The sequence below is a fragment of the Spermophilus citellus genome (assembly GCF_964194105.1).
Source record: "Spermophilus citellus genome assembly, chromosome: 3".
In the NCBI taxonomy this organism is placed as follows: domain Eukaryota; kingdom Metazoa; phylum Chordata; class Mammalia; order Rodentia; family Sciuridae; genus Spermophilus; species Spermophilus citellus.
In genome coordinates this window covers 202,164,192-202,187,165 of record NC_138184.1, presented here as the reverse complement: position 1 = coordinate 202,187,165, position 22,974 = coordinate 202,164,192, and the positions used below count along the sequence as shown (strand labels likewise).

The window sequence follows — 22,974 nt, the reverse complement described above, 5'->3', positions numbered from 1 at the left end:
GCCAAACGCCCATCAGGTGATTTTTGACTTTTCCCCAATCCATTGGGAAGTATTGTATTTGGCTGCATTAATAAAGACATACTTAGAGTCAGTGGGGCATCTAAATATTTGTTTAAATTTGAGCAGAGAGTTCATTTACTATATTTATGATGGTAGCTTTCAAAGCATTAATTTAGTCTCAATCTTTTCATCAATATTCACCTAATTGTACAGGGATTTGGAAATATTTTGAGCCAAATTATTAAGAAAATTAGCTTAGGTAGATTACATTTCCTACAAGTTATATGATATTTTTCTCCTTTTCTCTGCATTCTCACATTTCCAGAAATGAAAACATAAGGAGATTGAATACAGGCTCGAAGGCCATAGGGGTAACCCTCCTTACAGCTCTTGCCTATAAAGTCAGACAAGGAACCATCTGTAAAATGGAGAAAATCTAAGGCAGCTATTAAACGCCACAGATCCTTTTGTATGCCACCTTCAGTGAAAGTTAGGATACTACTGACAAATCCTCCAAGAGTCATAGGATCCTGACGTAACTGACTTTTATCAATTTTTGAAGATCAATCCAAAACATATCTGCCACTTCTAGAGATATTATGTTGTACTGGCAAGACATTTGCATAAGCCAACCATTTGGAAAACTCACCAAATTCTGTTGAAGATTGAATAGGGCAATAGATACTGGTGGATGTTACCTGGGAATAACTGGCCTGTTGTGGAAAAGTTCCATTTTAATAACTGTCTGGACATATACTTTTAAGTCCCCAGGGCTGGTATGATTGGCTGGTCTAGGTCCCCCATATGCTGCCTTTTCCTCAAAAGTTATTTTAAACAGCCAGCATGTTTATCACAGGACCAACATATAGGTGAATACCCACTGTCGCCAGTATAATTAAACCCAGTGGCATGAATAGGTGTAATGTGTTTGTAAAACCTCCTATCATATCAGTATCATTATATGGGATGGATTCTCCAGACCATACAGCTGAGTGTACTAAAGGTGGATCTGGAAAATAGGTCCAATAAGTTTCTCCATAGACTCTACTTACCTGACTCCTCAACAAAGCTAGCATGGCCCCAAACATTGTAGTTTCAGTCTTATTTCCTCCTGGTTATTGAACTATTTGTTCAGCCAGAATTGTCAGGTCCTTCAGTTGTCTCCACAATGACAGGTTGGGTTTTCTGAAAATACACAAGCTACAGCCTCTGCCCTATTGTTGCTCTTAAGGCTGAGCCTAAGCAATTCCATTTTATTTTATTTTATTATTATTTTTTAACTTTCATTATTTTTTAATTTTTATTTTTGCATCCTCAATTGTAGCAGAGACCCTGTTGTTTAACAAACATTTGTTCAGATCACATAAGTGGAAGAAATAGTCATTTGCTCATCTGAGTCATACTTCCCTGTGATAAGTCTTTTCCTGGTTCAACATATGGATCTAAATAAAACCTTACTTAAGGGGAGGGAGGAGGAGAAGGAAAGAAGGTTATGGGAAGGAGATTGAGCAACTAATGTTGCATGCATGTACGATTACAGCATTAAAAAATGCCATTATGTACAATTATAATGCACTAATAAATTTTTAAAAATTTTGCCTAGATTCTGGCAAGATCAGGCACAATATGATTTCATATAAATTTGGCTAAAATGGGCCTTAGGGAGAGCAAATAAAACTTCAGTGAAGAGAAAGAATCCACTAAGTGTCTCATCAGGAGATTCAGCTTCAGTAATCAGCATTGTAGGGGTATTCCAGCAAATGAGCCTGTTTAGCCAGGACAGAGATCCTCCAGTTTCTGTTGAAGCTGAGTAAGATCACCATCTCCTAATCACTCAATTTGAAGTCAAAGACCTGAAAGTTCTCGACAATACGTTCTGGTGTCACAGACTTGGGGATCACAACCACATTCCTCTGGATATGGAATCGAATCTAAACCTGGGCTGGGGATTTTTTGTGCCTTGCAGCAATCTCCTTGATCTTAGGGTCCTCCAGTAGTGAAGGGTCTTCTGGTTTTGCCCAAGGTCTATCTGGAAAGCCCAGGGGTCTGTAAGCTGTGACAGTGATGCCCTTATAGTAGCAGTATTGGATCAGTTTCTCCTAGGTGAGGAATGGGTGGACACTCGACCTGGTAAGTCACTGGTTTATATTTGAGTCCAGGCTTATTCAAGATCTTTTCAATCTGGAAGTGGTTGAAGTTGGAGACACCAAGAGCTTTCACCAACCCCTCATCCACCAGCTCCTCCATGACCTCCCAGACATCCAAGAATGTTACTTTACTGATGAGGTTGTTACCTTTATCATCTTTGGGGAATAAGTCCTTCCCAGCCTGAAATCCCTGGGGCCAATGAATAAGATAGACATCCAGATAGTCCAGTTTCAGATCCTTGAGGCTTCCTTCACAAGCTTACTCTCAAAGAAGGTGCACCACAACTTGCTCACAATAAAGAGGTCCTCCCACTTCACCACCTTCTCTTGGATCTTCTCTTGGATGGCTTCTCCCACCTCATTCTCATTCTGATAGAAGTAGGCACAGTCTATGTGGCGATATTCTGCATCAATGGCCACCTTCATGGCTTCTTTGACTTTGTTTGGGGGAGACTTCCAGGTGCCCAGATCAAAGACAAGCATCTTGGCTTTGGTGCTGAGCTCCACAAAGGTGGCCATGGTTGGTGCAGAAATGGCTTTGAGAGAGCAAATAGATGTCTGGTGTCAGCAACTCCATTTTAAAAACTCCAGTTTGAAACATGCAGTTTAACCAGGCACACACACAGAGCCCTCCAGTATGGCCTCAAACAAGTTATTTCTCCTCACCCTGATAAACAGAGTGAAGTCCCTGACAGGTTGTCCTTGCCTGATAAGAAGGAAAGGAGAGAAGATCAAGGTGGAGACCACCAGACCATATGTTTCTGACCCCAAGGTAAATGATGTCATGAAGAAATCTGGTGGTAGCTGATAAGGAATGAAAGGAGGATCAAAAACCCCCAGATTTAGTATAAGTAGTAGAGCTGATGAACAGGGATTCAGCCAGCTGAAATAAGGATGCCCTCGATCTGGAGAACCTCATGAGGACCTGACATACCATCACTTTCCTGATCCTCTGTGCAATCCTCACTGCTCTCAAACTCTACTGACTCATCTGGACCCTGGTGAGAGCTGCAACTTCTCCCTATAACCCTCTTCTCAACCGGTCATCCACTCCATGCCAAGAAAAGCCTGCCTTGATTCATTGTGGTCTAAGTGAATGTGAATCTGTTGGACATAAAGCCTGAGGTTTAAGACTGTTGAACTTAGCATGCAGAGGCAATGTCTGTCATTAGCCTGTCATGATTAAGTATGTTTGCAGTGCTTAGAATTAATCTAGAATTGTTTGCTGTGAATTGATTATGTGTATTGCAGTGCCCAGCATTAAGGTTTGTCATTTCCTTGATCAAAAGCCTATAGAGTGAAACTGTTTTGAGTGATTTGAATGAATAAAGCATTGAAAGGGACAGAAGCACATGGACATTCTTTATTTTTCCCCTTGACTGCATACATAGCAATTTTGTCCCCTGGTGACACCTATATTATTACTGAATCTGGTTTATTCTATTGTTCCATGTGTTGCTCAGCAGTAGTTAGGCTTTTTATATCACAATTTAAATTTTTTTAATATCTTTATTTTTATTTATTTATTTTTATGTGGTGCTGAGGATCGAACCCAGGGCCTTATGCATGCAAGACAAGCGTTCCACCACTGAGCCACAACCCAGCGCCCTTAAATTTCTTTTTAAATAATTTTGTGGGATTTTGTGTGGTTATGTTGAATTCTGTTTCTCCCTTTTTTATTTTTTAAAATTGCAGAAAAACAGTTGATATAAGCTAGAGCATCATTAGCTTTAAATTGTAGAATGGCCCAGCATTGTCCAAGTATTTAAACAGTAAAAAGTGACTTAATAAATATTTTTATTTGGCCAGGGAAATTGGCAAAATTTACCTGTTAGGCCTGCCTTGGCTCCAGACCTGGTGGCCACAGTCTAAGTGAGTGTGCATCTGCTAGACATAAAGCCTAAGGCTTGAGACTTTTGAACTTGCAGAGGAAATGTCTGTCATTAGCCTGTTATGATTAGGTGTGTTGCAGTGCTTAGAATTAATCTAGAATTGTTTGATGTGAATTGATTAACCTAGAATTGTTTGCTGTGAATTGATTATGTCTATTGCAGTACCTAGCATTAAGGGTTGTCATTTTCTTGATTAAGAACCTATAGAGGGGCTGGGATTGTGGCTCAGCGGTACAGTGCTCGCCTAGCACGTACAGGACCAGGGTTTGATTTTCTTTTTTTTTTTTTAAATAACTTCATGATAATTTATTTATTTATTTATTTATTTATTTATTTATTTATTTATTTTAGAGAGAGTGAGAGAGGAGAGAGAGAGAGAGAATTTTTTTTAATATTTATTTTTTAGTTCTCAGCGGACACAACATCTTTGTTGGTATGTGGTGCTGAGGATTGAACCCGGGCCAAACGCATGCCAGGCGAGCGCGCTACCGCTTGAGCCACATGCCCAGCCCAGGGTTTGATTTTCAGCACCACGCAAAAATAAAGGCATTGTGTTGTGTCCATATATACCTAAATAATAAAAAATAAAAAAGATCCTATAGAGTGAAATTGTATTGGCTAATTTGAATGAATAAAGCGTTGAAAGGTGCAGAAGCAAGTAGACATTCTTTATTTCTACCCTCAACTGCATACATTGCAATTTTGCCCCCTCTTGACAAGGTTCTTAATCAAGAAAATGACAATACTTAATGTTGGGCACTACAAATACATTAATTCAGACTTATAAAAGCAATAAACACAACTAATTCAAAGCAAACAAATTCAAAGTTAAGTCAAAGCACTGCAAACACTCTTAATCATGACAGACCTATTATGGACATTCTCTCTGCATGCTAAGCTCAAGTGCTAGATTTAAAGTCTTAAGTTTTAGGTCTTAAGTCCAGCAGATGCACACTCACTCAGACTGCAGTGATCAGGTCAGGAAGATGGAGGCCTCTCCTGGGGTGGAGTTGACAGCTGGCTGAGCCTCTCATAAGGAGTAGTCGCCTTTCTCACCAGGGTCAAGAGGCTGCTGTAGAGTTTGAGAGTGGTGAGAATAATGCACAGGATCAGGCAAATGATGAGGAGTTGGGATATCAGTCCAGGTCCTCATCAGGCTCTCTGGCATGTGGGCATCAGTATAGGCTGGCTGAATGTCTGTTCATTTGTCCCATTATTTATACTAAATTTTGGGGCTTTTGCATACCCTTTTGGTCCCTACCAGCTGTTACCAGGTTTCTTAGTGACATCTTACATTTTAGAGAGGACATATGGTCTGCTGGTTTCCACCCTGATATTACCCTTCTGACTCTTATCAGGGTTACAATAAATGACAAGTGACTTCACCCTCTTATCAGGGTTGTGGAAAGTGACTTGTTCTTATCAGGCTATGTCCAATGACATTGGGAATCACAGACTGCAGGTTTATTTTAAAATAGAGTTGCTTAGGGTAAGGTCATCCTTACAAGTATGTTGTTTTTAAGTCCTTTGGGTATAAACAGAGGAGTGGGTTAACCGGATCAATGGTAGTTTCATTCCAAGTTTTCTGAGGAATCTTCACGCTGCTTTCCAAAGTAGTGTGAAGCCAGAATTAAGTAGTCAGTATAGATAGAGGTAAATCCAGTCAGGTTGTATCAAGGAAGCCAATCTGAGTCTGCTCCCTGAGGGATTGATATGTAATTACTTCAGAGCCTTTCCTCCACCCTTAACAAGAACCCGCCCCTGCTCCAACCTGTTGCTAAGGTAACCTGTCCCAGGAATTGCTCCTCCCTATAGGGAGCTATAAAATTGTTAATTAATGTGTCTTGGGCTGCTCCATCCTTCTCTTCCCGCTTCAGTTCACCTGTTTTTCACCCTTTTGGCCATCCCATTGAGCATTTCCTAGGCCAAGTCTCTATATTGAAAGGAGAGAAATAAGGGGAAGAGGGCAGGAGAGCAAAGGAAGCCTAGGATATATAAAAGGGGGTAGAACAGATGGCTTCTTGGGACACCAGGATACCAGATATGGTCCCTTTCTTCTTCCTGGGAAAAGTCTATGTTACCTCTTTTAAAATAAACTCTGCTTTATATGCTTGCCTTGGCGTGCTTCTCTAATGTTATACATCAACATGTGAGGAATCAGGACTTCCTTTCAGTAACCAGCAGTACCAGTTGCACCAATTTGTAGTGCCACCAGCAATGTATGAGTGTACCTTTCCCCCCACATCCTTGCCAATACTTATTATTGCTTGTATTCTTAATAATTGCTATTCTGCCTGGAATGAGATGAAATCTTGGAGTAGTTTTGGTTTGCATGTCTCTAATTGCTTGAGATGATGAACATTTTTTTCCAGATGTTTGTTGATAAATTGCATTTCTTCTTCTGTGAAGTGTCTTTTCAGTTCCTTAGCCCATTTATTGATTTTTTTTTTTATGTTAAGGTTTTGTATCCTTTATATATCCTGGAGATTAGTGCTCTATCTGAGGTGCATGTGGCAAAGATTTAGAAAAGGAGGTATTAACAAAGAAGCATGGTCAAATCAGAAATATTTTGAGTTTTAAAAGGTAAATATATATATCCTGTAGGATCACAGTAGCAACATAAAAATAGTTCTGGTTTGTTTTGTTTGTTTTTACAACCAGGTAGTAGCTGACGGGAAAGCAAGGAATGAGAGATGGGTAAGAGAGAAATGAAAGACGGAGACCGGGGCAGAGATACACAGGAGAGTTTACTTATCAGAGCTGACTGTTAAACCACGATGCAAAGAAAAGACCATCAACTCCAATTTGAATCAAATTAAAGCAAGTTTATATTTGTGTACAAAGGAGCTGGCCAGGACTGTCAGCAATTTGCTGTAAGTTTCCTAGAAATTGGAATGCTAGTTCCTGGTAATGGTACCCCTGGGAGGTGAGTGCAGAATAAGGGAAAGGGCAAAAATGAAAAAGGAAAGAGTGGTACTCATGGTTCTGCAGTGTCCTCGTGGTCCTCAGAGACCAAAGGAAGATTGGGGGCCTTGGAGAAATGCAGCTTGAGAGGGTTGTGGGTATCATTGTATAAAATGGCAGAGAAAACCATTTAAATGGGAGTTATGAATCCAATATGGGATGCCCTCAAGGTGGGCTGCTGAGGGAGTGGTAAGAATGTCCCAATAGGGTCCAGTCCATTTTGAGGAGAGTTGAGAGGAGGAGTCAGAGTGGGACAAGGGGAAGAGATGGAATTAGGCTTTGCCAGAACAGCATTACAGTATTGCCAAAGAAGGTTCCTAATGTATGCAAGAAGGGGGCAGAAAAGATGAGGAACAAGGGGTAGTGGGGAATCAGAGGGTTGTGAGCTGAGCAGGGGCCATCCATATAGAAGCTCAAAAGGGGAGATGTTGACTGGCTTCTTTGGGAGGACTCATAACCTAAGAAGAGCCAAAGGAAGGAGTTTAGTCCAATCTAAATGTAATTCAAAGGATAGTTTAGTGAGAATCTTCTTCAAGGCCCAGTTGGTACTGATAAACCCAGCCTAATTCCCTCTTAAGATCTTAAGATTGGGAGCCATCTTGTCAAAAGTTATAAAAGGTTCATTTCTGTTTTCTGTAAAATATTAGGATTTCAATTTGGCCTGGCCATATTTTGATATTTTAAACTTGCTTGGAATGCCTGCCTGTGCCTTGAAGTCACCCATGCCTGGCTTTCCCTGACCAGATAACAACCCTCTCTGAAACCTCAGTGGCGCCTCATAAATTCTGATGCTGGGATCTGAATTTACTCCCTAACTTGAAATGTTGAACCATTTAGATCATTAACCTATTATTTACTTTTGTATTATGCTTGTCAAAATCCTATCAGCTGGAGTTCTCAAGACACCCCCCATCTTTTTTTTTTTTTTGTAACTTTTTGAGCTATAAAATCTCCTTCTTGGGGAGCTGGGGATGCTAGTCTGTAGCCTGTGTTAGGGGAGTCAGCTGCTGATCAGCTTCCTTTGTGTACACAAATACAAGTTTGCTTTTATTTGTTTAAAATTGGGGTCTTTTCTTTGCATTGGTGTTTAACAGTACATTCCACCTTGCCAGAGGACTGGGAATGGTAGGGAATATGAAAATGTCAGGAGATGTTGAGAAGCTTAACTACAGACTGTGAAACATGGGAAGTAAATTCAGGACCATTATCAGACTGGAGTGAAGAGGGGAGGCCAAATTGGGGAAGAATGTGTTCAATGAGGTTGTTGACCACAGCAGGGGCCCATTTATTGGTGGTAGGAAAAATCTCAATCCATCCTGAGAAGGTGTTGACAAGTACCAAGAGAAATTTGTACCGCTTTACTTGGGGCATATGGGTGAAAGCCAGCTGCCAATCAGAGTAAGGGAGATGTCCTCTTGCTTGGTGTAAAGGGAAGGCAGGTGGGCAGAGATTGGAGGTGGGATTGGTTTTTGGCAGGTTTCACATGAGGCAGAGAAGGTAAAGAGAAATTGTAGGTCCTCTGGAGAGAGTTTAAGATGGGAAGTGAGAAATTGTTTTTTTTAATATTTTTTTTTAGTTATAGGTGGATACAATATATTTTATTTTTATGTAGTGCTGAGGATCAAACCCACATGTGCTAGGGGAGCACTCTACCACTTGAGTCACAACTTCAGCCCCTGAGAAATTGTTTTAAAGATGTGGTGTTAGGGTGAAGGAAGGTAAGCGTCTGTTGAGTGTCAGGTGGGGAAGAGTCGTCTAGGGACTAGCAAGGCAGAGGACCAGAGGTGGAGTAGGCTTTTGGAGGGTGGTGGCCCTTGCCTCAGAGTCTGCCTTGTTGTTGCTGAGTGTCACAAAGGAGGTGTATGCCTGATGGGATATACAATGTGAGATTCCAACGGCAGTGGGAAGCTTTGAGGCATGAAGGATATCAGTGATAAAGGGGGCATTAGTAATTGAAGTTCCCTTGGTGGTAAGGAATCCGTGCTCCTCCCAAATAGCAGAGTGGGAGAGAATTATGTGGAAAGTATATTTAGAGTCACTGTAGATATTGAGGGAGGCTCCCTTTGCCAAAGCAAAGATTCTGATGAGGGCAACAAGTTCAGCCTGCTGATTGGATGTATTATTGGGGATGGGAGCCACTTCCACAATGAAGGTTAGAGAGACTATAGCATACCCTGCCTGAGGAACTCCCTCCTGAAGGTAAGAGGAGCCATTTGTGAACCATGTGTATGTTGCCTGGAGCAAGGGACCTTCCTTTTTGTGGGAAGGATGTGGAAGAACCTCCTCCAGAGTTTCAGTGCATGAATGGGTAAGAGGAGAAGAGGTGGAAGAGTCCTGAGGAACAGAGAGGAGAGTGGAAAGTAAGGCTGGGATCTTCCACCAGAGAAACCTGTAGAGATAAAAGGCGACAGCAGGGTAAGAAATGTAAGCTCTTGTAGGTGAGGAGTTCCTTTAGATGATGGGGAGCCAGGATGGTGAGTGAGGCTCCAAAGGTGAGTTTCTTTGACTTGTTAATGAGTAGAGAGACTGTGGCCAATGTTCATAGGCAAGAAGCCTATCCATGAACAGTAGGGTCAAGACCTTTGATAGATAAACCACAGGGGTAAAGGTTGGCCCCAGCATGTGTCCGAGGACCCCTAGAGCAAATCCCTGCTTTTCAACCATGTAAAGGTGAAATGGGCGTGTGAGATCAGGGAGATGGAGATCAGGGGCCTGGAGGAAGGCCTGCTGGAGCCTGGTGAAGGCTTTGTAACAGAGTGCAATAGGGGTTCAGAGAGTGGGCAGTACCATATAGATGCTTAGCCAATATAGAGTAGTCAGGAATCCAAGTTCTGAGGAATCCTGCCACACCTAGAAAGGAAAGAATTTCTTCCTTAGTAGATGGCGTTGGTATATTAGCCATAAGGCCCTTTCTATCAGCTGTAATGGCTTTGTGTGTAGGGGTCAGGAGGAGGCCTAGGTATGTTACTATTACCAAGGAAATCTGTACCTTGGATGGGGAAACCCTATAGCCAGAAAGGAAGTTAAGAAGTTTACTATTGTCCTGATGACTGAGCTCAAAGGAGGGACTGTAAAGAAGGAGGTCATCAACATACTGTAGCACCATAGACTGAGTGAGATGTATGGATGATAGGTCCTTAGCAAAGGTCTGTCTGAAGATGTGAGGGCAGTCTCAGAACCTTTGGGGGAGAACTGTCCATGTCAGCTGAGTGGAGTTGTAAGACTCAGGGTCTGTCCATGTAAAGGTGAAAATGTCTTGAGAGTCAGAATGGAGGGGAATAGAGAAAAAGGCATCTTTCAGGTCTAGTACTGAGACATAAGAGATCCCAGAAGGAATGGGGGAGAGAGGGTATAAGGATTGGTTACCACGGGATGGATTGGGATGACCACAGAGTTGATGGAACAGAGATCTTGGACCAAGTGGTGGGAACCATTGGACTTTATTACTGCCAAGATGGGGAGTTATAAGGGGAATGAGTAGGTCTAAGGAATCCCTTTTGCAAGAGGTCTTGTGCCACAGTCTGGCTGGGCACAAAATCACGAGCCACTCACAGCCTTGTAGATTAAAACAGCAATTCTTTATTCCCGACCTCTCACCGGCACTCTACATGCATGTTCTGGGAAAATCCACACACTCCACCGGGCTCTGCATACCAAATACTCTCTGAATCCCACGAAAACTCAATGGGAACTCAAGGAGTGGGTGCCTGAGGCAGCAGGATACGCCCTATTCCCAGCAGGATCCACCCTAAACCTGGAACCACCCTATTCCCAGCAGGATCCACCCTAAACCCGGATCCACCCTGGTCCTTGAGCAGGGTCACCTTTCAACCAAAACTCTCAAACATTCATGCAATGTCACTGCAAATGACCTGGGTCCAAGGCAAGCCCATTTCCACAATGGAGAGTCCTCCCTCTAAGCAACATTGGGTAGCCTGACAAGGAAATTGCCATGCGTCATTCCTACGTGGCTATGACTCTCAGCAGTCTTGAATGATAGGCTATAAGCCTAGAAGTTTTTGTTAGGAGAGCAGGTATTATGATTGGGCCAGAAGATAAAGGGGGTCTTTCAGACAGATGTGAATGGGCTTGGGGTGTGAGGCAAAAGAAGAACTTGAAACATTCCAGATAGTGAGGATGACTCTTCCCATAAGGGAAACAGGGCAATTTGGAATGACCAAAAAGGAGTGAATAACAATTAGAGAGCCAAAAGCACAAACAAGGCTAGGTGTCTGTAAGAGTTGGTAAGGTTTACCCTCTACCCCAACAATAGAGGACATAGAATGAGTAGTAGGCCCTCAGAACTCCTTGAGAACTGAATATGTAGCCCTGGTGTGTAGGAAGAAGGGGTTGGATAATGGGGACCTGGACCTCATCAGTCCTCTGCAGCCAGTCCTAAGAGTTGGAAAGGGGAGCCAGAAGGGCCAAATGGCCAGGGGTTGCTACATGCTCAGGGACAGTCAACAGCCCAGTGTCTCTTCTGATAGCATTTAGGACAAGGGCCTGGAAGCTTTCGAGGTTTAGGACATGTATGACCCCAGTGAACTGTCTAACCACATTTAAAACAGAGTGAAGGCAGTCCTGAGGGACCCTTCCACAGGCCAGTGGAACCAGGGACAGATGCTAATGCCGGATGAATAGCTTGAGCAAGGATCTGATATTTCTGCTTCTGGTCTTCTCGTCTCTCTTGTTAGGTGCAGGGAAGGCTGAACTAAGTTGTCTGCATGGCAGGCTGAACAAATGTTAGCTGCAAGATAACCTGGGCACTCAACCCCGCCTCTGTCTGGTCCTTTATCACCTGTTTGTGTCAAGTCTGAACACTCAACCCCACTCAAGGCTGAACACTTAATACCCACCTGTCTGGTGCAACGGAAACCCACATCTGAACCCTGCCCCATCTGCCTGAAGGCAGAAAATGACACCCTTAGCAACTACTTTATGATCCAATCACTGTATGCCAACAAGGCAGCTTGCAGACCTAGTGACCCCGTTAGATTTTGGCTATAAAAACTCCCTCCTTCTGGGCCCCTCTCTTGCTCTCTCTGTCTTCCTCTCTTGCTTTTGTTTTCTCTTGCTCTCTGTTTCTCCTCTCTCTCTCTCTCTCTCTCTCTCTCTCTCTCTCTCTCTCTCTCTCTCTCTCTCTCTTCCTCTTTCTCACTGCTGCAATAAAGATCTCTTGGTTGCTCTGAGTGTTGTGGTCACTTTCCTTTCATCTGGTGCCAAAACCTGGGAAGAGGGTGAAAACCCACTTTTGGGTCCCTCTTCTTTCAGAAGTGCCACTCACCAGATGACCCAAACTCATTTTTCTCGACCACAGAACTACATCTACCACTGGCCTTCAATTGGTGAGTTTCCCCTTCCTGGAGTCCCAAACCCAATGGTGGTCTTGGTAGGATTTGACGGTTGATCTCCAGCAAACCTCTTCACCCACCTGTAGGAAGGAAAACACCCCAGGGACAACCCCCTTTCCTGTTTATTTCCAAGATTTCTTCTTGCTCTGATCCAAACCTGCTCTCTGCACTTCTTGAAAACCTCTACAAATTCTTCTAGCTTGCAAACCAACCCCCCCCAACCACCAATCCCAAGCCTTCTCCACTACTTTTGACCCTGCTGATGAACCTTCACCCTATCACCTGGCTTGAATAGGTCCTCACCCTCAACCTTCTGCCCCAGGCCTTTACCTGTTTCCCTGGCCTCCACAACCTCCTTTCTCCCCTCCAATTACTAGACCAAAAACCTATACCACTGCCCTTCCCCAGACCTTTGCCCCCTTGCATGAGGTAGCAGTTACTGAAGGTATTCCTCCATCCACTCACTCCTCTCGTCTCCTGTCAGTGCCCATACTGGGTCCCACCAGGCCCTCTTACCAGCTAAACCAAAGCTCAAAAGAGCTGAGGAGAGCACTCAGACCCCTATCTGAGATCTGGTGAAAATGGCCTCTAAAGTTGCTTTGTCACCACTGAAAACAAGGTTAGTAAGAATTTAAAGTCCCTTACAGGCCTTTTGGGATATTTGCTCTGTCTTCCCCACTGCTCTACCTGTTCTACTACTCAAGTTTTCCTTGCTAGGGAAAATTCCAAACCCCTTTCCCATTATTCTTTTAAATCTCCTTCCTCATTCTCAGGTCCACCCTAGCTGCTCTCAGCCCCACATTCCTGTCTTCCCCCTCCATACCCAGGCCCACAGAAAAGTCTTAACTGACCTTCTCCAGAAATCTTGTCCATGGCTGATTTTAGGACTGTTGGCAAAAGAGTCCCTACAAAAAGTTCAATGTAGATAAACTTCCTCATTTCGTGTTGCCCTATTTTAATTGGCCACTGGCTGGAAAAAATCATCACTCCAGATGCTAGACACCCCTTTACTAGTTTTTCACAAAAAGATGTAAACAATGCCTTTGGCCTTGAGCTGAGGCTTCACAGAGAGGTCTACATTTCTAAGATAAGAGAAGTTACCAACTGGGCTGCATGGTAACAGCTGGCAGGGGAGGAAAGAAAGGGGAAAAAAAGCTCTCTCCTTCTCAGGTGTTGTCCTTGAAGGGTTAACTTGCCCAAAACAGAAAAAAAAAAACCCAACAAACTGCTTTTATGTGAACTTCTGCAGACTGGGAACTTCTGAGCCCCTCCCCTTACATGCTGGGTACACAATTCTGAAACTACCTAAGCTTGGGATTCAGGGTATTAAGTGATTACAACAGAAGCTGTGACCTCTGAATCTGGCTGCAACCAAATAAAACTGTTTCCCTGTCTTCAGTGCTATCTTAGGTGCCGTGCCTTGCCTTGTTCATCCCTACAACAGTATAATTCTATATACTTAAACATAGTTTATGTTTTCATGAAATGGTAAACAGATGTGATTAATTGTGTACTGGAAATAACAAAATATTTCTTATTAAAATGGAATAATTTGCCTAAATTCAGAAATTTACAAGGATTGTTTCAAAATGTGAATAACGAAGGGGTTAACAGATGAGAAAGTGAAATTAGAAGGTTCTAGGTATGGATTTAATAGAAGGAAAAAGTGTTTCTGGTTAAGAGAGTCTACATGATTAAGTAAATACGAGGGTTTAAGTAAATGATAAAGAAGTTCTGTGTAAGTTGGTTATATATGTAAGTTTTTTCAACAAGTAATCTTGAAGGAATTAAGGATTATACAACTATGGGTAAACAACAACTATTATTTTGCAATATTATAATATGTTATTTCTTTAAGAACTAAACTTGATTAATATAAAAACATCAATGTAATTGTGGTACTATTAATCTTCTTTGTATATTAAATGTGTTCATATTTTCCAGGTATAGAAGTCTTTAAGATAAAAGCTTTAAACAAGCTCTTAAAAAGCATTCTATTAAGCTAGTGTTCTCCAAACTAAAGATGCATGGTCATTTTAGGCTTATAAGAATAATATATTGGAGGGCTGGGGATGTGGCTCAAGCGGTAGCACGTTTGCCTGGCATGCGTGCGGCCCGGGTACAATCTTCAGCACCACATACCAACAAGATGTTGTGTCCGCCGAAAACTAAAAAATAAATATTAAAAAAAACCTACCGCTCTCTCTCTCTCTCTAAAAAAGAATAATGTATTGGAGATTTATTTATATCATTTAATGTTCTATAACTGGACCTGTTATCAATAAGATTAATATAAAGTTCTATACACTGGGTACAATTTAAATGTAATATTATATTGTGTTAGCTAGTATTCATGTGACAATACATGTAAGCTTTATAAAATGAAATTTAAGATGCAAAGATCAGCTTCAGTACTAGAACACTTTACCTAAGGTTTAAAAAGAGCCCTTCCTTACCTGAGATAAGGCCTCCCATCTTACTACATGTCAGAACAGCTCCAAAGTAGGCCAGATTTCAGTTAAAGCCCAGTACTCTTAATTTAAAACTGGTGAGAGTGACTTGCCGGATGTTTAAGATTAAGACTTAAAATTAAAGTTAAATTTAAAAGGCCAAGAAAAACAATATTTGGCTCTTACCCTCTGAGACAGTCTGAATCCAAGGAACAGGGAATTGCCCTAAAAAGCTTTGCAACTCTGGGCCACATAACCTCCTTATCAAGGAGATTAATGAGACCACTGGAGAATGAAAAGCCATTCAGTGCACTTGCTGTGAATAGGAGGGTCATTGGAGAAAGGAGACATCCCTGATGCTTCCAAGGGAAGCCATATGATCAAGCAAGACTGGACTCATCGTAGCACAAATGACACTAGCAGAACTAAGAAGATGCTCTCAAGTTCCCCCATGAGTGACCCCTATGGGAACTTGGCTGACTCTTAACAATAGATTGAAATAAAGTCAGTTTTGACTAGTTTGGTCTTAAACACTTAACAAAAACAGTTAAACCAAAACACAGTCATTACTGGGGGTAATGAAGGATAAGAACAGGTAGAAAAGAGGAAACAGCAACTAGGCCTACAGTCTCCATCGGAAATGTTCAGTCAAGTATGACCTTGGCTCATCCCCCTCACAGGACCCCTATTAATCCTCTTTATCTTTCTCTTAATAGGATCTTGTCTATTAAATTGCCTATAGAAGTTCCGACAAGATCAGATACACAAATTTACCAACCAGTCAATCAACTACTTCTTTAAGACTACCAGCCCCCAATGCCCAAGATGGAGACCTATGACTCATGATGAACTCCTCTGGCTCCAGAACCTGCCCCCATCTAAAACCCTCCCTGACCCCTTTTCCAGTTTTTTACAACCTTTGCTTTACTTCCTAGGAATGAGAACTACTCTCCAGCAGTTCCACTCTGTTTGCTCTGTCTGCTCTACAGTATCCCCACAAGGAACCATTAAGCCTAAACTCCCCACACATCAGATGGGGAGCCACCAGCCAGGCGAAGACTGGTAGATCAACTTCACTCACATGCCTAGGCACAAAAAGCTTAACTACCTACTTACTTTGGTTGATACTTTTTCAGGTTGGATAAATGCCTTCCCTACCTCCAGGGAAACTGCTGACACCATTGCCTCCATCCTCATTGAGCAGATCATTCCCAGGTTCGGACTTCCCACCTCCATCCAGTCAGACAAGTAGTCTCCAAAGGCCTCAACATCATTTGGAGGCTCCACATCCCCTCCCAATCCCAATTCTTGGGTAAGTTTGAGAGGCCTAATTCTCAAGGATCATCTCACTAAACTTGTATTGAACTCAGGCTCTCCTGGCCCAATCTCCGGCTGTTGGCCCTCACCTGAATTCAGGCAGTGCCAAGAGCTCCCTCAGGCCTTCGCCCCTCTGAGCAACTCTATGGGTGCCTTTTCTTAATCAACCAAAGATTTCTATTCACTCCTAATCCCCTTGTGTCCTACATGCCCTATCTCACACTTCTAGGCAAACTCCTAAGGGAACATGCAGACTGGTGCCTTTCTGCGCCATTTATTGCCTCAATCCCAGCACAACAACAAACTGAATTGGACCCTCTTTGGGTGATGTAGTCTTACTTCGGGAACTGCATTCTCAATCATTGGAACCTTGCTGGACGGGACCCCATACAGTCATATTTACTACCCTAAAGGCGGCCAAGTTTTGGGCCACTCCCCCTGGTACCATGTCTCCCACCTTAAAAAGGCACCTGTTCCAAATGTCCAGTCCTGGACTTCGATCACGCCCACCAAACTCAAGATTTCTCGCTAACCCTCTTCTTTTTTTTTTTTTTTAACTAATCATTAATCTCTCTCAAGTTTCTATCCCAATCCACAGATGGCGCTTCTACATCCAAGCAATATGGCACCAGGATGACACCACCCACTCTCAGTTTATGGGTCAGGGTGATTGCCCTTCCACTGGCTGCAATTGGGCAGTCATCCTTAACATTACTGGATTCAACCAAGCCACCTCCAATATTTTCTAGAGTTCCTACAACAGGACCAAAGGCTGACACCAAGGATCTCTTCCGTTCAGGAATGATTTGATGCTGTTGACAACTTATGGCTTCAAGGAACTTCTGTGGACTTTACCCCTGCTGAAATAACTTTCTATAGCCACTGGGTGTTATTTCTAGCAGCCCTAATGTTCCTAGACCTGTCCCCCGGACATTCCTCCACTTGCTCTCGCAGGTCCCACGGTGCCCCCTCTCAGCAGGAAGTAGCCAGACGAATTTTTTCCATCCCCATGTCACTTAGGAAAACAAAAAGAGAAGAATGTTAGGTGCAGGGCAGGATAAACTGAGTTGTCTGCAGGGCAGGCTGAACAAATAGCTGCAGGATAACCCGGGCACTCAAATCCCACCCCCCATCTGGTCCTTTATTACCTGTTTGCATCAAGTCTGAACACTCAACCCCACTCAAGGCTGAACTCTCAATCCTCACCTGTCTGGTGCAATGGAAACCCACATCTGACCCATGCCCCATCTGCCTGAAGGCAGAAGATGACACCCTTAGCAACTACTGTATGATCCAATCACTGTATGCCAACAAGGCAGCTTGCAGACCTGAAGACCTCATTAGATTTTGGCTATAAAAATTTCCTCCTTCTGGGCCCCTCTCTCTTGCTGTCTCTGTCTCCCTCTCTTGCTTTTGCTCTCTTTCTTCTCTCACTTTCTCTCTCTCTCTCTCTCTCTCTCTCTCTCTCTCTCTCTCTCTCACTTTTCTCCTCTTTCTCACTGCTGCAATAAAGATCTCTTGGTCACTCTGAGTGTTGTGGTCACTCTCCTTTCATTTGTTATACACTTTAAGGCCACTTCCAGAACCTAAGCTTGGGGAGTTAGGGACCCCCTCTCCAGGTGCCTCAGTTTAGCCTTAAAATTGGGGAACCTCTGGGAGAAAAAGTAGGTCATTAGTAGTTGCTTCCATCTGGAATCTCAGGGTCCAGATTAGTATATTGTAATAAAGCCTTGGTCTGGCGGCCTAAAAAGTTGGAAGGGTTTTCATTCTTATCTTGGAAGATTTCCTGGAGCCTTTCATAATTTATAGCCTTATGGGATGCCTTTCTAAATCCTGCCATGAGGAAAGTAATGAATTGGTTTCTACTAGTTATTCCTCTAGGTGAATTATAATCCCAATTTCCTTAGTGCCAATCGGATGGGCAGGGAAAGTCTGATGTACCTCATCAGCATAATTTCTAGCTTGCATCCAAACTTGCCTGCAATCCTCAGGCAGGAGGGTGTTAGACAAGATCATATGGAAATTGTGGAAGGTCAAATTATATGATTGAGTCAGATATTGAAACTCTTTGATATATGTGGCGGGACTTGAAGTATAGGACCCAAGCCACTTTTCTATCTGTGAAAGATCTGACAAAGAGAAAGGCACAGGAAACTGGGTTATACCATCTACCCCAGCCACTTCACATAAAGGACACAGAGATGTGGGTTGGGCAGCCTGTGAGCATGTGGCAGGAGAAGAAAAGGGCAGAGGGGCCAAGGGGACAGTTTCTGTGGAGGCTTCACTAGAAAGAGAATTGTGGTATGGCAGGGGCTCATCTGCTGGGTCAAAGAGAAGGAGTCCTGGGAAGGATCTTCTGTATATTAGAAGCAGGCATAGGGGAGGTGAGAGCTAAGAGGACTTATGCAGGAGAGCATGAGTTGCAGAGAGAGGTCTTAGAACCTAGAGAGGAGAAGGCCTGAATGAATGATATCTCTTTCCATTTTCCTGAATGCTCACAATAGTTGAAAAGATCCCTGATAATATTGGGATCTTGAGTGCTGTTAAGCAGCCATTTGAAGTCATTATCCAAAGGATATTGAGGCCAGATCTGATTTTACAAGTGGATAAGTTTTGGGGGGGGTTAGGTCCAGGGTATGAGACAGAGATTGACCCTAGGTTAGCCAGGAGGCAGCCTAGGGGACAATGGGAGGAAATGGATGAGGAACCACCCTTGGTGAGATGTAGGAGGTGAGTTTGGAGGTAGGGAATCCCTCAGTCTGCAGTGTCACCTAGTCAAGAGGATGGTTACACTCAGGGAATCATCACCACTGCTGGGTAAGCATCAGGGCAGGAGCTTGTAGAGACACTTGAGTGCCTGGCCGGGACTGTGTAGTACAGTCAGAAGCCTGTAGAGGGGCAGAAGCCCATAGAGATTAACGCAAGGCCAAGAGGTAGTCTCACCAAGAACAACTCCCAATCACTCTCAGTGTTTTTTTCTCAAAACCCAGGACCCAAATAAAAGACCACTTATAGACTCTGTTGACAGTAGGGATCAGCCATAGTTGTGAAAGCTTTGGCTGGGGGTGACCCCAACCACATGGTAACCCTAGGAGTGCTGGACAATCAACGGTCACTTCCCGGAACCCATAGGTCTTTTAGGTCGACTGGAGATAGGGGTCTTACCTGAAGTGTCTGGTGGTGGGTGGGTGCAGAGAGGGCTTTCAGAAAAATGGAAGGCCTGGTCCCATAATGGAATCCAAATTGGGACCTGAGGATGCTCAGTGACCCTCAAAGAGGGGAGCGAGCACACCAGGAGCCCAATCCTGGGTTTCAGCACCAAAATTGAAAGGTTAATAAAATAGGTACTTGTCACTCCATTTTTCTATATGCTTAACAAAACACTGTTGAAATCTTAAGAACTGTTTGTTAATCTTGTTCCCAGAATGTGCTGTCCCCAACTGTGAACTGTTTGCTAATCTTGTTCCCAGAATGAGCTGTCTCCAATTGCCAAACTACAAAATGTAACTTCTCTCCCTGCCCTCTCCAAGGAAAGTATGTAAGCTCTGCTTAAGCTGTTCTCAGGGCTCTATCTCTTTGCTCTATTCAACTGAGCTCTAAGCCCCAGCATGCTGGTCCCCGAATAAACCCTTTGCTGTTGCATGAGACAGTCTCTTGGTGGTCTCTTCCTCCAACGTTTCGCCGGTCCCTTACAAAATGAAAGTGAGAAAGTGAGAGACTGGTGAGGGAGAAATGAAGGACAGAGATCAGGCAGAGATCCACACAAAGATTTATTTGTCAAAGCTGACAAATAAAGGCCATCTCTCCATAGAGAGGAGAGAGGCACCAGAGATATTCAGGTGTTCAGTTTTTGTGGGGTAGAGGTTTGGAGTTGTAGTTGTGGCACTAAGGGAAAGCCTCAGGGGTGCTTTTGTCAGAGCTGGGCAGGTGGGGAATAGAATGGGATTGGCTTAGGTTAATAGCACTGTGGGGCTTTCTAGAGTCAAGTGGTCCTGTCCTTCTGGGATTGGCTTATGGTTATGTACCATGGGGTAGGTCATTAATAGGGGTAGGGGAGTTTGAGTAGGAGGAAGTACAGGAAAGCAAAACTTATCTCAAAGATGGTGGTTAACATTTAAGATGGCTGCTCAGATGTCTAAATAAAGACCCTGTAGGAACAGTTGGCATGCCTGTAATCCCAGAGGCTTCAGAGGCTGTGTGTTGCCAGGGGGATAAATTGTGACATATGCAATTGATGGAGAGAAGTAAAGAATGTCCACACGCTAATGCCCCTGTTCAATGCTTTATTCACTCGGATTACTCAATACAATTTCACTCTATAGGTTCTTAATCAAGAAAATGACAATCCTTAATGCTAGGCACTGCAATAGAAATAATCAATCCACAGCAAACAATTTAGATTAATTCTAAGTACTGCAAACACACTTTATCATGACAGGCTAATGACAGACATTCCCTCTTCGTGCTAAATTCAAATGTCAGATCAAAAGTCTTAAGCCTAGACTTTAAGTCCAGCAGATGCACACTCAGACCATGGTGATTAGGTCTGGAACCAAGGCAGGCTTCTCCTGGTGTGGAGTGGATGACCGGTTGAGGAGAGGGTCAAAGGGAGAAGTTGTGGTTCTCCCTAGGGTTCAGATGAGGCGGTAGAGTTTGAGAGTGGTGAGGATCACACAAAGGATCAGGAAAATGATGACAAGTGATGGGATGTCAGTCCAGGTCCTCATCAGGCTCTCCAGCTCGAGTGCATCCTTGTTTCGGCTGGCTGAATCCCTGTTCATTAGCTCTATTATTTATAATAAATTTGGGGGCTTTTGATCCCCCTTTCAATCCTTATCAGCTACCACCAGATTTCTCCATGACATCATTTACTCTGGGGTCAGAATCATCTGGTCTGGTGGTCTCCACCCTGATCTTCTCACTGTTCCCTCTTCTCAGGCCAGGACAGCCTACCAAAGGCTTCACTCTGTTTATCAGGATGAGGGGAAGTAAGTATGTCTGAGGCCATACTGGAGGGCTCTGTTGGGTGTGCTAATAAGACTGGAGTTTTTAAACTGTAGGTTTTTTAAAAATGGAGCTGCTTAGGCTCAGGCCTAAGGCCATCCTCACACTGAGGCAAGAGGATTGCAAGTACACAGCCAGCCTCAGCAATTTAGCAATGCCTAAGCAACTTACCGAGACCCTGTCTCAAAATAAAAAATAAAAAAAAGGTAGGAATGTGGCTCAGTAGTTAAGCACCCCTGTGTTCAATCTCTCAGGCAATAAATAAATAAATTAATTTTTAAAAATCAGCACACAGGGCTGTGGTTGTAGCTCAGTGGTAGAGTGCTTGCCCAATACATGTGAGGCACTGGGTTCAGTCCTCAGTACCTCATAAAATAAATAAATAAGTAAATAAATAAATAAATAAATAAATTTACAAAAAGGCATCATGTCCATCTACAACTAACAAATTTTTTTTTAAAAGAGAGAGTGAGAGAGAGGAGAGAGAGAGAGAGAGAGAGAGAGAGAGAGAATTTTTAATATTTATTTATTTATTTTTAGTTCTCGGCGGACACATCTTTGTTGGTATGTGGTGCTGAGGATCGAACCCGGATTGCACGCACGCCAGGCAAGCGCGCTACCGCTTGAGCCACATCCCCAGCCCCAAACAAATATTTTTTTTAAAAATCAGCATAATGGGCTGGGGTTTTGGCTCAGTGGTTGAGCGCTTGCCTAGCATGTGTGAAGTGCTGGGTTTGTAAGGGACCGGCGAAACGTCGGAGGAAGAGACCACCAAGAGACTGCCTCATGCAACAGCAAGAGGGTTTATTTGGGGACCAGCATGCTGGGGCTCAGACCTCACTAGAGCAAAGAGAGATAGAGCCCTGAGAACAGCTTAAGCAGAGCTTATATACTTTTCTTGGAGAGGGCAGGGAGGGAAGTTCATTGACGGGTCAGGGCGAGTAGGCAGTTTGCCTGCAACCTAGTGAGGGAGTGCATCCTGCAATTTGGCAGTTGGGGACAGCACATTCTGGGAACAAGATTAGCAAACAGTTCTCAGGATTTCAACAGTGTTTTGTTAAGCATACAGAAAAACGGAGTGACAAGTACCTATTTTATTAACCTTTCAGGTTCCATCCTCAGAACTACATAAAAATAAATAAATAAAATAAAGGTATTGTGTCTAACTACAAATAAAAAATATTTTAAAAAATTAACATAATATAGTGACATGTGCAAATCAATGTTTATAGCAGTGTACATCACAATAGCCACGTTGTGGAACCAACCTAGGTGCTTTCAACAGACAAATGGATTCTTCATGTGTTTGTGTAGATTCAGACTTATAGCTGAAAATACCATTTTTGCTTTAACATTTCTTGTAGAAATTGTGCTACATATACACAATAGAGTTTTACTCAGTCATTAAGAAGACTGTAATTATGTCATCTGCTGGTAAATGGATGGAACTGGAGAACATCATGCTAAGTGATCAACCAGACTCAAAAAAATCAAAGTTAAATGTTTTCTTATATGCAGAAGCTAGAAGAAGGTGGGGCAGGGAAGGGGGGAATTTTCAAAATGGGGGAGGGGAATTTCATGAAAATAGAAGTGAGACTAATAGAGTAAAGGAAGCAGATTGAGAGGGAGAAAAGAGGAGAGGGCATGGGGAAGTACTGGGGAATGAAATGTACCAAAATATGCTATGTCTGTGTATGAATAAACCAAAATGAGTCATATATATATATATATATATATATATATATATATATATATAGCACTAATTAAAATAATAATAACAATAATAATAATAATAACAGTAGAAGGGAGATCACTAGAGTAGAGTAAGCAGATTGGGGAAGGGACGATA

General features: G+C 43.0%; 1 pseudogene across 1 annotated transcript; it reads right to left on the bottom strand.

The window, feature by feature from the left end:
* Positions 1-1,727: 1,727 nt before the first annotated feature.
* LOC308645514 (aldo-keto reductase family 1 member B10-like) lies at positions 1,728-2,666 on the bottom strand (annotated as a pseudogene). The gene has a single exon. The product of its transcript is annotated as an aldo-keto reductase family 1 member B10-like (transcript).
* Between the last annotated feature and the right edge of the window lie 20,308 nt (positions 2,667-22,974).